This window comes from Ahaetulla prasina, chromosome 4 (assembly GCF_028640845.1).
Source record: "Ahaetulla prasina isolate Xishuangbanna chromosome 4, ASM2864084v1, whole genome shotgun sequence".
Lineage (NCBI taxonomy): Eukaryota > Metazoa > Chordata > Lepidosauria > Squamata > Colubridae > Ahaetulla > Ahaetulla prasina.
In genome coordinates, this window is record NC_080542.1 from 39,541,312 (window position 1) to 39,560,561 (window position 19,250).

The following is a 19,250-nucleotide window of genomic DNA, read 5'->3' on the forward strand; positions in this document are numbered from 1 at the left end:
CAAATGGAGAAATGTGATTTCTGAAGTGCCCCAGTTGCTTTTGTATTCCAATGGTCAAAAAACAGAAACACCAACCAAAAGATGGATGAGAACTCCCCAATCGATAACAGGAATCTCTGTGGATCCATCAGATGTCAGTTGTGGACCATCTGAATAAATTATTCCTTCAGAAGGTGGCAGCCATAGTCAAGACCATTATCACAAGAAAGAGATCTGTCCATGACAATGAACTGATGAAAAAGTCCCCCCAAAATAGATAACAATATATTTGCTCCAAGGTGATTGCAAGGTCTAAAACATAGCCATGTGCACAAGGGCCAGTGATAGCCTATGACAAACACATGATTGCCATGGTGGCAATGAACTTCCAAGTGAGCTTTAATTCCAAGGAGAGGAGTTTGAAATCACTTTCTATTCTTTGGTGTTATTGTGAATCCATGATCTTACAATGATTGTGATATGACAAAATATAAATATATAGGGAACAATCCTATTACTTAAATCTATTTAAATTGCTTTAAATGGAATACAATCAAATGTGCTCCTCCTCTTTATCTATTTCTTTGTCTAGTTGCATTTATTATTTGGAACATGATCTGCAGCATCCTTGCTCAAAGGCAGAATGTGGTCTCAACCTGAAAAACATCCCTTATTTACAAGAAATGTTATAGTCCATAAATAGAAACCTTCCCAAAATATTTCTCTGAAAACCACAGAACCAATGTTTTATTTCAACATCTAACATGGAAGTAGAATTTGGAAGCATAGTTATAAATTTTAACCAATTTAATTGATATACAAGCACTTTACTTAATTAATAGTGGTTGATTAATTTTAATCAGCAAAGCTCTACATTAACAATGTTTGTTTAATTTTAAGTCTATTTTCATTCTGCTATATTGCTACATATGGAATGAAATACAAGATATTAAATATGCTATTCGCACAATACCTTTTTAATAATTTTATGGTACATGCTTCCTTTAATATCTAAAAAAAGTACAGTTTATTGAGCTTTGGCTTGTATGCAAATGTACATAAATTCAGTCAATTAGATGACCGCTCTATTAAAGGCAAGTGATTAATCAGGAAAGATGTTTTAATTGGTCAATAGCTTCCACTGGAATGAGCTTCTGCCAGACTTGACAGACCAGCTCAATTAATCTAGTAGCCAAGCATTCATCCAATTTGCTCCTCAAGATTCCCAGTGATGAAAATTGTGTTTATGCAGGCATGTGCACACAGTCCTTTGCAATCAGCTCTAGCGCTGTATCTGTATTAAGTTAGATTTATGTCCAGTGTTCTTATTTCTTTCCTTGATTACTATTTTATTCCTATAGTTTCTTCCCTTTTGCCTATGCTGCCTTTCTAATTTGTTCAAGGAAGCTTTTAGAGCTTGACAAGGAGGATATTGTGAATTATTTTATAATAATAGCAATCTGACAATCAAAAGAACTGTTATGATGCAAATTCCATCCCTTTTGTACATCACACATATGTACCTGAGCGGTAGAACTCGTGACATCACAACAGACACTTCATCATTTTGACAAAAACCACTGGAAGCAGGGGACACTTATGGTTGGTTCAGGAAGTGGGGGTTTAGCAAAGATAAAGGGTTTAACATATTTTGCCTCTGTCTTGATTGGTTACAACCACAATTGGGACTGGAATTTGGATTGCTAATTGATATGCTCATTATATGAGTTTTGCTTGATTTTTAGACCTTTCTTGTTGCAAACTTTAAGTAAATCACATGGCCTTCCCCAACTTGATGAAAGCCCCCTGGGAAGGTCACAACTGGAAAACATATGACCTTGGGATGCTGCAACCATCATAAATATAGGCCAGTTGCCAAACACCTAAATATCGATCAGGTAACCACAGGGATACTGTGATGGTCTTAATTGCCAGGCCTGCTGTAAATTATAACTTCAAACATTTATTAAATAAATGATCATAAATTGAGGACTATGTGTAATGGAAAGCCAAATCAGAGGTTAGATGTAGCACAGCAATCTGCAGTAGAGAAAGCAATGTTTATGCTGGCATAGTTTTTTTCTGGCTCAAGGACAGGCAGATAGCATTTTAATTGAGCTTTGGGGAAAATCCCACAGAGCTACCAAATAGATATTCTCTCTTTCCTCCCTCAGTAATAATTTTTGTGGTAAAAGAGAGAACTAAACTGGGAGAATATGACAAAATTGCAAAAAAGCATATTTCCTGAACATCCCCTTAATAAAATCTATATTTGAGATATGCTTTATTCTGACTATACAATAAAAGCTTTTTCTGGAAGCACATTTCCTTTTCTCACAGCAGGAGGGAGAGATGTAAAGAGGGATAATGGGGTGGGGGTGGGGGGGACAGAATACATTAACTGTCCTTAATCAAAGCTGGAAAAGAGTTTACAAGGGGACAACTTGTTCTTCTTTCCCTTCAGGGCCTATCTTGCCCCCTCCATAAAGAACATAACCTGTCATCAGAGAGCAGCTTCCTTTTATGGCATAGGAGGAAAACTACCATATCCAAGATCAGAGCAAGTTCTTATATAAATCTTGATGGTTTTGCTGCTGATTCAGACAAATAAACAGACAAAAAACTCAAGATATTGGGATCACCCTTGAAATTGTCATAGACTACCTATCTCATGTATGAAAGAGATAGCTCCTAGGAGTCATAAAGGACTCTTGATTTTGGGATAGATGCGATGCAAGGCTTATGGCAGCAGGAAGTAGGAGAAATGGGCATGCATTCCCAGCATAGAGAAACCAGTAATACATTAAAAAATGTTTCTTCTACTATTTATTTTATTTATTTATTTTATTTATTTTATTTATTTTGTCACAACAATATATATAAGTGTCATACAAAAAAAATTATGTGGTATATAAACATATATATGAGTAAATATTAGGAGGTATAAGCATATTTATATATAGGAAGAAGAAAAGAAAAACAATAGGACAGGAACGGTAGGCACGTTTGTGCGCTTATGCACCCCCCTTATGGTAATCTTAGGAATGGGGTGAGGTCAATAGTAGAAAGTTTTTGGTTAAAGTTTTTAGGATTATGGGAAGAGACCACAGAGTCAGGTAAAGTGTTCCAAGCACTTATGATTCTGTTACAGAAGTCATATTTTCTGCAATCTAGATTAAAGCGGTTAACATTAAGTTTAAATCTATTGGTTGCTCTTGTATTATTGCAATTAAAGCTGAAGTAGTCTTTAACAGGAAGGACATAACAGTAGATGATTCTATGAGTTAAGCTTAGGTCTTGTCGAAGGCGACAGAGTTCCAAGTTTTCTAAGCCTAGGATTTCAAGTCTGCTGGGATAAGGTATTTTGTTGTTTTCAGAGGAATGGAGAACTCTTCTTGTAAAATATTTCTGGACACGTTCAATTATATTGATGTCAGAGATATGGTGAGGGTTCCAAACAGGCAAGCTGTATTCTAGAATTGGTCTAGCAAATGTTTTATATGCTCTGGTTAGTAGTGTAGTGTTTTTGGAGAAGAAGCTACGTAAGATTAGGTTAACAACTCTTAGAGCCTTTTTTGCTATGTAGTTGCAGTGGGCTTTGGCACTTAGATCATTTCACATGAAAACTCCAAGATATTTAACGGGATGGGGGTCATCTGTAAGGTAATGTCCATCAAGTATGTACTTAGTGTTTGGGTTCTTTTTTCCAATATGTAAGACTGAGCATTTGCTGGTTGAGATTTGGAGTTGCCAAGTTTTAGACCAAGCAGTTAGATGATCAAGGTCGTTTTGAATGATAGAAGTATTGTCTGTGGTGTTAAATAGTTTGACATCGTCAGCAAAGAGAACACAATTATTTGAGATATGGTCACAAAGATCATTAATGTATAGTATGAAGAGTTTTGGTCCAAGGACGCTGCCTTGAGGAACGCCACTCTTGACAGGAACAGGATTAGATAGAGCATTGCCAATTTTGACCATTTGTTGTCTGTTAGACAGAAAAGCAGATATCCATTTGTGGAGGGGTCCTGAAATGCCATAGGATTTTAGTTTTAGGAGAAGTTTACTATAATGTTCCTTTTGGATAGGTGATTGGAACAAGCAAAAGCAATGCACACAAACTCAGTAATTGGTATTACTTTTTATTTATTTTTTCTGGATCAGCTTTTATTATCAAAAAGTAATCCACTTCCTATAATGAAACTGTAAATTAGAGTTGTGTGCAGAGGCTGAATTAGAAGAGATAAGGCATTTTTACTTAAATCACCAATCCCTTTCTTTAAATCCAGATGGTAACAAATATATTTCAGTTGTAGATTTCTAAAAACAATTTTTAATCAGACAATAAAGGATAAACAATCTATAAAATGCTCTGTTTTGGTTGAAGCCACAACCTTTATCTCATCCTATTTCTAGCACATGGGTATAAAATTCCACCTACCAAGACATGATAAATCTGGTAGTTATAAGCCAAGATAAAACAGAAACAGGGCTAGAAAGAGTCAGGGTCTTCCTTTTGGGGCATTAAGTAGGCAATCTTGACATTTAGGGCTCTGGAGTAAACTTCTACTGTATTTTACAATGACTTGTTGCAAATGAGTTATTTTCCTCTCCCTGATTTAGGAAGAAAATAGTTTGAAGTGCTTTAACTTTTCATTATCTATTTTCAATTTCCCTGCTATGCCCTTTGCTTTGCCAAACAGACTGGAAAGTTGAAGGTGTGAATGATTCCAGAGGATCAATAGACTGGCTTTACTTTGAGTTGACAATGGCTGATCATCCCCAGTGGGTTACTATGTAGAAGGCTAAAGCTCTATAATAAACTTTGAATAATACAAATAATGATAATTTGGGCTTTGAAGTCAAACATAGAAGAAACAATGCTTTATTTCAGTTAGTTTTTATGTGCAGAAATATATATGTTAGAAAACAACATGAAAATCATTTTCTTAAAAGCTTGCTCTTGTTCTCCACGGAAACTGGCTTTTCATACTGGCAGATGCTGACATTGTATGGAAGACATCCATAAAAGAATTATTATACCAGAAAGTAACCTTAGGTTTAATTCTGTGGGCAAACTCTTGACATTCTAAGTTTCTTCCTATAACATCCCTATGTAAATCCATGAGATTTTTTTTCTTTCTTGGGGAAACACAGAATAAAATGCTGAAACTAGAAGATTGAACTGGTTTAAATTTAAAAACGCTCTACCTATTTTCTGAGCGATGCTTTCGGTATAGATTTACTTTGTCCAGAAATATTGCATTTCATATAATTCATTATTACTTTAACCAAGAGAGAATCAATATTGTGAATGTAAAAATTCTCAGGAACCTAAATTCTTTGCTTTTCAGAAAAATGTGCCACCTTTTCCATCAATACATATATAGAAGTGTATTAAAAAAAATTCTGTTCCAAACCTAGAAGGGAAACTTCAGAAGAGAGACTTCTGAATGCACACAGTAGGGTTCCGCATCATTCCTGAATAGCTAAAGAAAGCAAATCTGGCAATCATAACCTTTTTTTTTTTGCATAATTTTTACAGTGTAAAGAATTTGTATGAAAGTGTGTGAAAGTTTGAATTTTTATCAGAAAGAAAAAATAGCTGCACTCTTGGACCATTGCCACATTAGTGGGAAAAAAGTATTGAAAGGCAGCTTTGAAATCACTTCAAAGTGAAAGACCATAAAAGCCAATGCAGCAGCTAAACAGATGATGTGTGTGTGTGTGTTCTAGGAGAGTTGTGTAATGGCTTTAACTTACCCCTTCCCAGCTGTTCATTCATATACCCTTTGGCTGGCCAGCTAAAGATCCTAACGTGAGATTTTGTGATTCCACACCACAGCAGCTCAAGCTAGAGATACTTCTAGAAATGTTTCCAATGTGCATTCATGCGCTTATTTCTGTAATATTAGCAGGGAATCTACATGTCCCTGTCTTTTACTATATTGTCTACACATTTGCTCTGTTATTTTCCTCAACCTCTCTTCACCCTTATTCAATCAAGGAATAAAAATCAAAATAGTACACTATGTCCTTTCCCTAGTAGTGTGAGTAACCATCTATCTAGATGTATTCCATTATTTTAGAACTGGTTCAGAATGGATTGTTATCAAATCACTGTATCATACCATTATAACACTTTGGCTAATAAAACTGAGATTGAGGAAATTGGATTTTCTGTTCCCATGACCATCTGGGTCTATTGCTTCAATACAGCGTTGGCATTTGTTTTATTTATTAGAGCCTGTCTGAAGGTCAGAAGAACTTATATAGAGCTCCCATATAATCTATTGTTCAGACCTCAACCAGCAGAAATCTGCTTAATTTTGAATAATAAAATAGCAGCTCAAACTATCACATAATTTTCTGTGTATACTTTTAAAAAATATTACATTATTTAAATTCTGGGTGACCATGGGACAGCATTTTAGAACCAAGACTCACAGAGAATAATAAGTATATATTTGGGTGGAATGTACATTTTTATTATATTAGTATATAAAAAGAGATCTTAAGGAAATCTTAAGGAAAAAAAGGAGCAAAATCACAATTATTTTCTGAAAGCTTGCATTATTGCAATAAGTACATGAAATATGTTTACTGAAAAATTTGCAAATACATCTATTGTAAGTTTATCTGCCTTAAGATTATTGCACAAAATGAAATATAGTCTTCTATATTAGGGGTCTCCAACCCCCAGTCTCTGGACCAGCACTGGACCATACATGCCAGAAACCGGGCTGCCCAAACAAGCAAAGCCCCATCGGCAGGATGCAAGCAGTACACAAAACCAAGTCCCCTATCCTCCATGGAAAAACCTCTCTCCGTGCCCAAAAGTTTGGGGGCCACTACTCTATATTATGGACACAGTTTTTATTTTTCAGAATCTGGAGTCTGAACATTCTCCATCCATGCCTTTAGTCCACACATAATTTCTCTGCTTTTATTCATGGGTTCATCTTGATAGTTATTTTTAAGCCATATTTCTCATTTAATTTCCCAAACATTCAATGCCCATATTACTTGACTCTATTTTTAAACACACAGAGATAAAAATGCAAATAATACTTAAGTGCCTTCTTGTTGACAAACTCTGGTTAAGAACAAATAACACATTGAAGAAACAGTTTGTTTGTTTATTTATTTATTTATTTATTTATTTATTTATTTATTTATTTATTTATTTATTTATTTATAATCCAATTTCTATACCGCCCTTCTCCCAAAGGACTCAGGGCGGTTTACAGCACAAAAGTACACATAATATAAATAACAAATTTAAAAACATTTAAAACGAATATATTAATTGGCGAATTAACTAAAACGGTCAAAACCGACATAAAACCCTTTAAAATTTAAAAACTATAATTAAAATACATTTAAAATACATTTAGGCTAGTCCCGCACGATTAAATAATAAAGTTTTTAATTCCCGCTTAAAGGTTCGGAGGTCGGGGAGTTGGCGTAACCCCGGAGGTAACTCGTTCCAAAGGGCCGGTGCTGCCACAGAGAAGGCTCTCCCTCTGGGGGTCACCAACCGACATTGTTTGGTCGACGGCACCCTGAGCAGGCCCACTCTGTGGGAGTGCACAGGTCGTTGGGAGGCTATCGGTGGCAGAAGGCGGTCTCATAGATACCCCCGGTCCTAAGCCATGGAGCGCTTTGAAGGTGGTCACTAACACCTTGAATTGCACCCGGAAGGCTACCCGCAGCCAGTGCAGGCCACGCAGGATGGGTTTTATATGGGAGCAATGTTTGAGAAAGATGCAGGGAAGAACTAAGATTCTGAAACTAGATTTTTAAAACGGGGAAAGAAGAAGGAAGGACATCAATATTGAAATTATAACAGCTACATTCATTGTTTAAATGGGGCATTAATTGGACTTAGTCCTGTGGGTCCTGTGGGTGGGACAGAAAATGTTATTTCTATCAATAATTACTTGTCACATTTGATATCATTTTTTTGAAGCTGTTGGCAACTTTAAAAACTTTGTGAAGTTCTGAGTTCGGTTGTTTGCTTGAAGACATTTCATTACTCAACTAGGTAACATCAATCAGTGCCAATGAAAGTAACGTTTAGTTGCTTGCCCTGTCAGTATTGGTGTGATTTTTTTCCCCTTGGTAATCCCTTTGAACAGAGTATTATTTTCAGCTAGATTGTTTTTTAGTGTTAATCCCTGCTTATCTAGCTGATAGCTGCTACAAAGGTTTCCTTCTTTTAGACTTATTTTTCTGTATTTTATTCAGAAACTAATTATGTAATATTTCAATCCCTTTTCTAAATTATTTCTTCTCTTCACTTGAAAGAGAGGCTAAAATATTACATATTCGATTTCCCAACACTAACCAATATGATTTTTTTTAACCTTTAAAGGCCAATACGGGTTGACTTCTTCTCTAAATAGAACCTTTACATCTTATGCATTCAACTGGAGAGATATTTAGGATCCTCCAAGGCAGCTGGAGAATAGAAAGTTTGCAGGCAGATCTCGGCAATAGCCTCCATCTCTATGAGACAGCTTACTACTCCTTGCCCCAAATCTGGATAATTCCTCTTTATTTATATTTTGGATGGAATGAAAAGTTTTTTTCTGCTAGGTGTTTTAAGTTTAAATTTAATCGATTGACATTTTTATTTGTTTTGTTCATCAATTTATAAACTGCCTTTTCAGTGACTTTTTTAGATAGTTTTATTGTTTGAAAATTGTGACTCATCCAGAATCCTTGAACAGACTACATGTTTTATAATAAATGAATCCAGTCTTATTTCTAAAACTACACACATCCATATCTTTAAATGTATGCATTTGCTGTACATATTTTGTTTTTCATCATTGAATGATCTTCAAAACTATAACTGGGTGTTTCTGAATTTGAGGCAAAACGTTTGCAGTCTACATCAAACAGTTTGCTTTTTACTCCCTATCCCAATAATTTATTTTGCTGAGGAGAAAAAAAAAAGAAAGCAAAAGATGATCGGATCAAGAAGAGGAAGGGAAAAGCTTACAGCTATATTTTGACAATGGAATGGATTTTTCAGCCAAATAGCTGCCGTTGCTATGCTTTTAAGTTGGTTGCTATGAGGTTTGGGCACACATGCATGTCAGAATGTCTGGGTAGTTAATTTGACATTTTTTTCAAATCAGTGGAGCTTGAACTTTAAGAGATGTGACATTGTTCAGTTTTATCAGATGGAACTTCAGAGGAAAGTGAAGTATAGTGAAGTATAATTTATGCCATAAGCTAATATAAATGTAAGGCTTGTATTTCTTCATTACTAGTTATAGAAGACATACTTTCTGTCTAGATCCTATTTATATGATGATACCTGAGTAGTGTGGGAATTGCTTATATAGCAGCCTTACAGTGGTTCAGTAAACATTCCCAAATGAGAACAATCCTACTTTTTATGGTCTGATCTGGATCTTACTCCATTTGCACTTAAGTTCAGCAAAAACATACCATGGCAATATCTTGCTTTCTTCCATATCTCTGTGACTTTGCCTTCTTCTCATCTCCAGTCCATGAGAGACGTTTAAATTGTCCTGAACTGTACCAGCATTAGTACTTTTCTCCCTTTAAGCCATCTAATAACAGTTGCAAGGTATGTAAAAGCTGATTTGCTTTGCAACCCATTTCACTATTGGAAATATCAGATGACTTTGTAGGGATTAGGGTGAAATATTTCCATGGATGCAGGTTAGTGAGGGAGATTGTCTGGACTCTACTGGAGATCAAAGGGAGGAAAAAGGATCTCTGAGAAACTGGGCTTATTTTCCTTAAGGCACATTTGGCAAAAGTGACAGCACAAAAGCATAGTAGTGATAGATTTTATTCAGTAACTGATATATGGTACCAGTCCCTGCATTTTCACCAACCTTGCAGGAGGGTAGTGTACATATAGAACCCCCAGCTTGTCTCTACCTGTGAAACAAGCTAATGGCTCAGGCTATGTCTTAAGTAGTTTGACAGTGATACTAGCAGTCACAGGATCTCCTTTCTTGGCTGGGTCAAGTCAACTCTTGCATTTTCCACTCACAAGCTTTGCTGTTGTATTGAATGGCTTTAAAAGCTTATGAAGAAGATATTCATCATGTAGGAAGGCTGGGCTGGGTGAATAAGGATTATGAGCACTGCATGCCTCGCCTCTCCTGCTTGAGTTATGCTCCAGCCTCATGGAAGCCTTGAAAGCATTGACTAAAGCAGATTAATGTAGAACTGTGCAAGGGTACTAGAATTCTATGGAGCTTCTCAGTCATCCAGGTCATAGTTGTCCCAAAGGTGCTTTTTCAGGAAGCAACTGGGCTTTCTTTATTGTAATGTCCTTTCAGCAGCCCCAGAAAGGTTTCACACCCCCTTTGCAGTATTCAGATGACCCCTGAGGACACAGATAAACTTCCAAATGGCCTCAACTCTCAGAAAGAGTGTGAATAGCCAGATGATTGCAAGGAATACAAATCCTTCCATTCTTCATGAATCAGTCAGAACTGAAGAAGCTTCTTGGATGAAAAGTAAACCATCTTCAAGGAAAAACAAAGAAAGTCCAGTTGCCTCTTGAAAAAGCACCTTTGGGACAAGAGTATTAGACCACACACTTCCACTTTGTGTATTTTTAATGCATGTAATGGAGCTCCCTGTATGTTTCTTTTTACTTCCCAACATTTAATTTCAAAGGACACTGAAACTCAGTCATCAGACACCACTCTGTTCACCCAGCACTATCATGAGTAGTGAATATATTTTCTTGCTAACAGTAATATTTAGGAAGCACTTCTAGAGGAATGAACTAAATACTCTTTTTAACATGCCCTTTAGCTATCATCACAATTTACCAATGAATGAGAATAATGCAATAGAGGCAGGATAGGAAACAACAACAAGGACACCAAGGTTCATGCAAGCATAATTATAAGAGGAATAGCAACACTGTGTTGCTAAACAAAATTCTGTTTTGGTTAGGATGTGAATTGGCCCAGGAAATTATGCCTGCAAGAACCTCGACCAACCAATTCAGAGATATATATGTCAGCTATAACTGAGCTATTTAGAATCTAAATTTTTCTATGGCAAAACAAGATGACATAGATTAAGACTACCATCTCACAAATTTTAACTATTTTTAAAAAAGAGGTAGAATGTATTATTATCCCCCTACCCTTGATATGGACCTCTGATCACTTAGAAATGTTTATTATATACTGAACATACTTTCCATAGAAGTTGCATGCCAATATCCCTTGAAAGAAATATATTCCATTCCACTGAACTAATTTGTGAAATTGCTAAAAGGCTTTATTTATGACACAGATTTCACAAATGAATTAGCTAAGAACAAGATAATGTTTCCTAGCAGATCGCAATTCTGGAAACCTCAGAGCCTAACTAAACTACAAACTTAATCAATTTAACAGTAGAACAGCTGCAGTTATAAAGTATGAAAGGAGCAGCAAACAAATTTACCAGAACCATTACTGAATCCCTGGGATTCTTTCATAGTCATAGTTTTCTTTCTAAACATGTATGTCTGAATGGACGAAAATGGTGTAAATTAGTGGAAGTACTGAAGTATCTTTGATGTTGTGGGCATGGGACCAAGACCAGATTATGTTTGTAGTAGCCCTATGAAAAAGGCATAGTTTAGGGAATAGTTACAAAAAGGCAAAGGATCTGTTTCATAAATAAACATCCATCTAGATTGAGGGTTGACTATGTGGCACCAGCAAGTATGGTGTTCACAATACCACTAGATGGCACCCACTGTCTACAACAGTTTTGAGAAAAAAAAATTTTTTTTTAAATGGCTGAAATTTTTCCAAGTATGCTAGGATCGTAATTTTCAGAATACCAAACCAGCATTCCCATCCTGTGCATAAATTTTGGCAGGAATATTTCCAGTATATTTGGAGGATAAAAATTGGGAAAAGCTTCTACAGATTGCACTGAGTTTATTATCTGGCAATCAGTTAGAAGGTGCATTCTTAATATAGGTAAATAAATAGAGGTAGAAGTCACATATATATATGAGGGAAATCCTACTACTAGAGGTAAGCAAATGTGGCTCAGAAATCCCAAAAATTCTTCCATCTATTCAGCCGTGATTTCTATATAGGCTTGGAAATAAATAGGACTAATTTGGTAAATACCAAAAAATCCTCAGATCTAAACTAGAGGGAAAAGTTGAAAAAAGATCCCAGAAGGCAGCTGTGGAAACCACTTTTCTATGGTTGCCAAAAAGCTATATGGATAAATTCATGAAATCACCAATAGCCAAGTTCACCTAGGAGACTTTGTTTTATTTGTCTAATTTTTGCTTCTTTTGCTTCTTGTTATATTTTGCTTCTTAAATTTTTACCTCTTATTCCTCAGTGTGCAGCTTGTTGGGGAAGGTGGGGGGAGTGAAGATACCATCCAATAGCTATTTAACTGTTTGTTTCATTCAAATTATTATGAAGAAAGCATTTCCAAATCTTAAAGGAAAAAGCATGAATGTGCTTCTTATGCTAGAGTGCTTTTTACAATATTTGCTGAACTTTTGATCAGGCAATTTTGCATGATTAATTTGAAAAATGGCTGCTGTTGCTTTTTAAAGAGTTCTACTTTGATCTATTAACTTGGCTTGGCAAGTCTTATTAAGGACAGAATTTGGTGGATCAAAGCAAAGCATTTTACAACAAACTGGAACTGGATTAAAAACACTCTTTACATGGCATTTTGGTATTGGAGTTTTCAGCACAGCTTGGGCTCTTTACAGGCCAATTAGCTTCACAAAGTTATAGGACACACGGTTGCAAAGGACTGGTAAAATAGTTTGCTTTCATCTCCTGAAAAAGCCATTGTGTAAATAATACTGTACAGGAAATAGCCATAAACCTCTTCTAAATAAGAAAAGTTCCAAAAACAACAAAAAAAGCAATGAAAGCAGTTCATGGGAGATATAAAACTTTAAACTTGGAAGTGCCCTAGATGGCAAGCAAGCCTAATAAATCAGAGAAAGTTGTAATTAGATAATCATATCTAGAATGCAAAATCAAATCAGTGTTAATGCAGCCACACAGCACAAAGCAATAACAGTAGGTCTAAAATGAGAGTAAAAACAATTAAAATAAGGGACAATATAAAATAATTAATTTTAACTAAGAAAGTCTTAAAGCTAAATATTGTCACTTAACAATAGGCCTAAAGATAAAACTAAAACGATTAGAATAAATGAAAGGTTAGGTTTTAAAAATAGCAATCAATTACCATAAATGATTTATTTAAAAAGGGGCAGCTTGGCCAATGAAAAAGTCAGTCAGTTTTAAATTTAATGCTAGTATCTGGCAGACCATAATCAAATAGATACAACTGTTCTTAGTTAAGGTAGTCCTTTTCTAGTGTCTGCCTTGTTTAGCAAATGTTCACAGTTAACAGAATGATGAAAAAGTAATTTTACAGCCAATCCTTGCATTTATCTCTTTTGCAAGTCTAAAAAGCAAAGAAAAACTTAAGTAAGATGATAAGCACAGTCACCATTTCACCTAGCAACTTCTTGACTTAATGTCTGAATTGCTGGTACCAAATGGGATCACTAAATCAGGACTACATGTACTCTGTGTCTTATTTTACATGCAATATCTGGCAGTGTTGCCTCAAGGTTAGTGTTAGAAAGCAAAAGCTATACATATTGCTTGATGGTAAATCATGTAATGATATTCAGAAGGAAAGTAATTAGAACTCTGCTGGGGTTCTACAAAATTAATAGCAGAGAAGGACATGCCCAATAGATTCTACTTATTCTGACTACTAGAAGCAAATGTCTAATGCCTGGGCATCTTCTTAAAGCAACCTTCCTGATGCAACAAGCAAAAGGCATTGCATTGGATTATGGTAGAAGCCCTCCTCTATTTGGTGATATAGAACTACAAAGATGCAACAGCTGATGCCATAAAATATCTGAAATTGATACTCCATGAAGAGCTGGAGGATACTGCTGTATCAGTTTGGTGTTCTATATCAAACAGGCACTACTTAAACATCATTATGCTTGAGTAAATAAGATGAAAGGCCAAGAAATGAAAATTCGAAATGTCTACTCTCATATTTGCGGCATAACCTGTAGCAAGGAACATCAGTCTCAGCCAGTAATTTAATGTGGCATGCTGTATTTTGGTTTCTATTCTTGCTGCTTTTATATACATGGTGGAATTAGGGGGGAAGGGGGAGGAAGCGATTGTTGGAAGACTGCTTTTCAGGTGAAAATCCAGATGACCACTAGATGCAGAAAACTGCTGTGGATTCACTAGATTTTAGCAGCCCATATGGAGTGCCCTGGGTGTAGCTATCATATAATTATACACTTTGTACACTCTTAATTGATACATTCTAAAAGCGTGACCTAAAAAAGATATCTTTGAGCCAAGAATCTTACCTTTCCTCCATTAATCAAGATTAGGATTGTGATTGAGTCTTTCCTCTATTCAAGATTAGGTATTATATAACAAAGAGGATTTTACAAATAGCCTTAAGTCTTTTATTTTTTTTAGTTAAGAAAAGACTAAGTCATTTTCTGTTATACAAACATTTTAGTCCATTTCAAAAAATAGCCCCAAAAAATCCATTAGGTGCCAGGCAAATATCTATCCAAGTTTGTGTTCTGTGTTCCAGGTCTCATTAGTTAAAGAGTTCCATCTGATGGGAATCATTTTCTGCCATGGCACCTACCCTCTGGAGTATCTTTCAAGTCCATTGATGATTCTTTTAAAAGTCAAAAATTTGCATAGTGACTTTGGCTTGAGACATTCTATTCTATGTTCCTTGTATCTTCTTGTATTGCATGTTGCACTTTATAACAAAGAATAGGGCTACAAGATTTCAAGATCTATCAATACTTGTGTAATTCCATTAGATTAATAAAATCCCTTTCACCAGGAAAGATTTTATTGATAAACTTTAATTCTGCTACGATGCTAAGATTTAAAAGCATTCATTTAAGCAGGCAGGTAACAAATGTCCCATAGAAGAACAAATATATACTACAGTAATACAAAACTACATGGGAAGTTTTAAAAGGTATAGTGTGGATGATGAACCAAAAAATTGGAGGGCAGGAGTGCCTAGGGAACACAGCTTCTGAATCAGCAAAGGAGGGATAAATTTCAGATGACATCTTCAGCTAAGGATCCTTAAATTGTTTTCCAAGTAAAATTACAGTAAATGATTTATTATGCAAATGAATGCTATGTTATGCTAATCAATTGCTTTGTTTTTCTAACTGTGACATTCAGAATGTTGTTCAGCTCTTCAAAAAAGACCTGGGGGTTGTGTGTGTGTGTGTGTGTGGTGATGATGGTAGTGGTGGACAATTTTTTTTTAATGTAGGAGTAAAGATATAAGACACAAGCTGTCTAATGTTAGTATTTTTAAAATCCACTGATCCTAGTGAGAAATTTAAACAAATTCTTAATCATTTTAGCAGAAACCAATATAATATAAAACTGAGCTGGATGGCTGAATTCTGTCCAAAATGCTAATGATTAATGGCATAAATTGTGGGACATGGTGGCTCAGTGGACAAGACAATGAGCTTGTCAATTGAAAGGTTGGCAGTTCGGCGGTTTGAATCCGGAGTGCCGCGTAATGGGGTGAGCTCCCGTTACTTGTCCCAGCTTCTGCTCGAAAGCATGTAAAAATGCAAGTAGGAAAATAGGGACCACTTTTGATGAGAAGGTAACAGCATTCCATGCATGCGCCTTTGGTGTTTAGTCATGCTGGCCACATGACCATGGAGACATCTTCGGACAGCTCTGGCTCTTCAGCTTTGAAACGGAGATGAGCACCGCCCCCTAGAGTCGGGAACAACTAGCACATACATGCGAGGGGAACCTTTACCTTTACCTTTAATGGCATAAATTAGGGTTAGGGTTAGCCTATGCTAATCCTAAAAGCCAGCCAAATGCTTCACGGTATTAATGGAATAAAAAAAAGAGGGCTGTGAAAGTATCTACAGATCCCTCACATCCTGGACATAAATTGTTTCAACTTATACCTTCAAAACGACACTAGAGGGCTCTGCACACCAGAACAACTAGACACAAGAACAGTTTTTCTCCGAAGACCATCACTCTGCTAAACAAATAATTCCCTCAACACTGTCAAACTATTTACTAAATCTGCACTACTATTAATCTTCTCATCGTTCCCAGTACCAATCTCTTTCCACTTATGGCTCTATCCATGCTGCTTGTACCTTTACAATTTATATTGTTTTTATTATTTCCTAGTATGATTTGATTGATTATTAATATCCTATGACTATCACTAAGTGTAGTATCATATGATTCTTGATGAATATATTTTATGTTTTCTTTATGTACCCTGAGAACAAATGCACCAAAGACAAATTCCCTGTGTGTCCTATCAGACTTGGCCAATAAAGAATTCTATTCTATTCTATTCTATTCTATTCTATTCTATTCTATTCTATTCTATTCTATTCTATTCTAGTTTAGTCTAGTCTAGTCTAGTCCATTCCATTCCATTCCATTCTATTCTGCTAGGGTTAGGGTTAGGTTAGGGTTAGCCTATGCTAATCCTAAAAGCCAGCCAAATGCTTCACGGTATTAATGGAATAAAAAAAAGAGGGCTGTGAAAGTATCTACAGATCCCTCACATCCTGGACATAAATTGTTTCAACTTATACCTTCAAAACGACACTAGAGGGCTCTGCACACCAGAACAACTAGACACAAGAACAGTTTTTCTCCGAAGACCATCACTCTGCTAAACAAATAATTCCCTCAACACTGTCAAACTATTTACTAAATCTGCACTACTATTAATCTTCTCATCGTTCCCAGTACCAATCTCTTTCCACTTATGGCTCTATCCATGCTGCTTGTACCTTTACAATTTATATTGTTTTTATTATTTCCTAGTATGATTTGATTGATTATTAATATCCTATGACTATCACTAAGTGTAGTATCATATGATTCTTGATGAATATATTTTATGTTTTCTTTATGTACCCTGAGAACAAATGCACCAAAGACAAATTCCCTGTGTGTCCTATCAGACTTGGCCAATAAAGAATTCTATTCTATTCTATTCTATTCTATTCTATTCTATTCTATTCTATTCTATTCTATTCTATTCTATTCTAGTTTAGTCTAGTCTAGTCTAGTCCATTCCATTCCATTCCATTCTATTCTGCTAGGGTTAGGGTTAGGGTTAGTTAGGGTTAACCCTAACCCAGGGGTGAAATCTAAAAATTTTCCCTACCGATTCTGTAGGCGTGGCTTAATTGGTGGGCATGGCTTGATGGTCAGATGACTGGGTAAACGTGACCAATAACAATAAATAATAAAAATAATTAACAAAGTGTAAAAAACAATAAGAGGTACCAAAAACCAACTTTCACACTTTACACACACACAACTCACACACACACACACACACACACACACACACACACACAATGCCACATGCAGCTTTCTGAGATTTTGTGTGTTTGTGTAGTTCGAGTGAAACACTACAGAAACACACCAAATCTCAGAAAGCTGCACAAATATTTTATTTTATTATTTTATTTTATTTTATTTTATTGTGGACTTCAAATCCCAGAGTTCTTCAGCCAGCAAAGCCAGCCAGTTGATCACCGAGGAAATAGATTAGCTGAGTGATTGATTCTGTCTGGCTGAAACTGAAACTGGTTTCGGGCTGGAAAGAGAGCCACGCGTTCATCAGCAATCAGGTAAGTGCCTTAGAATCTCTACTCTTACTTGTAGAAAACATGTTTTCTACAAGTAAGAGTACAAGTAAGGTTCGGCTGATGAGGAACTCAGGTGAGAAATTAATATATTTTTTTAAAGTTTAAAGTCTCTGCCAATCTCAGCTGAGGGGCGGGATCCTCAAAGGCTTTTTTTTTACTTTTAAAGGCCTGTTTCAGCTGAAGCAAAACCGGCTTTTAAAAGTAAAAAAAAAACATCTCTGCAGATGGTGCAGCTCAGCAGAGGTGGGGGGGCGGGGCCAGGGATTTTTGCTACCGGTCCTCCGAACCAGCAGCCACCATCGCTACCAGATCGTGCGAGCCGGTCCGATCCAGGAGCATTTCACCCCTGCCCTAACCCTAACCCTAACCCTAACCCTAACCCTAACCCTAACCCTAACCCTAACCCTAAGTGCCAACCAAAAGCTTCAGGGTAATTCCAAACACAACATAAAATCAACCTTTCCTGGAAATATGAGCCAAGATGCAACCAAGAAACATTTGCTTGCATTGTGATATGCATCATCTCATTCCATTCAAACACATGTTCTTTTGAAAACTAGAAGAGTCAAAATGTGGAGACCTCCTAGTACACAAAGTACATAGTTTCTAATCAAAAGTGGCAATTTTCAAATAATTCCGTGCAAAACTTCAAATGAAATTCTTCCATTGGTGTTTTGTTCATGTCTAAGCTGGCAGAAGCAGTTAAAAACATTTAAATTTCATTTAGCCCTGGATCTTGTACTGTATCTTTCACCAGCTCTACTGGTTCTTTTGTTCTATCCTAAATTGAAAATGTGTGAACAGACAGGTGTTAGCTTTGCAGCCTGCCATTCTTTTCCAAACAGCAAATAAACCGGTGTCCACAAAGCTAAACAATTTTCCCCTCCTACATCAAGTAAATGAACAAAGACCACACACATCTAAGGGGGAAAGGGAGCAATTCCCTCTTTCCACAAATTCAGCTTCTTTACCACCAAGATTAATCTAATGTTGGCAACTTGAAACAATCTAAAATGTCACAGTCTTAATGTTTGTTACAGACTTGAGACTCTGGGTGCCCAATAGCTAGGATTTATATACCATTGGGCTTGGAAATGCAATGCCATGTTTTAAATACCAAGGCAACAAAATATTTAGAATGCAGCACCGATGTACATTTGAACATAAAAATGATCAGAGATAATAACTGAAATAGAGAGAGAGGGGAGGGGAGGGAGGGAGGGAGGGAGAGAGTGTGCAGCAAGTTTGGACATATAATAAACAGGCACAAGAACCTTTGGCTACCTAATTCCTCAAAATATATTCTCCAAGCATATCAGAGCACCAACATTCTGCTATATGGTACATTGGCAGAGATTCATCTAGTCACGTTTTATTTTCTCCTTCCTGTTTCACCAATACTGCTGTCTAGCCAGACATTTCTTTAGCTAGCTACATGTATGCACTGGTTCCCTGGCAGCCTTTATAGCTGCTATAGTAATGCCTTTGCCTCAGCTTAGTCTTATTGGTGCCCAGCGAT

The 19,250-nt window shown here is 36.3% G+C and overlaps 1 protein-coding gene across 1 annotated transcript in view; it reads right to left on the minus strand.

Moving 5' to 3' along the window:
* SRCIN1 (SRC kinase signaling inhibitor 1) overlaps positions 1-19,250 on the minus strand; it is a 152,782-nt gene that overhangs the window by 58,858 nt on the left and 74,674 nt on the right. The window lies entirely within an intron of this gene.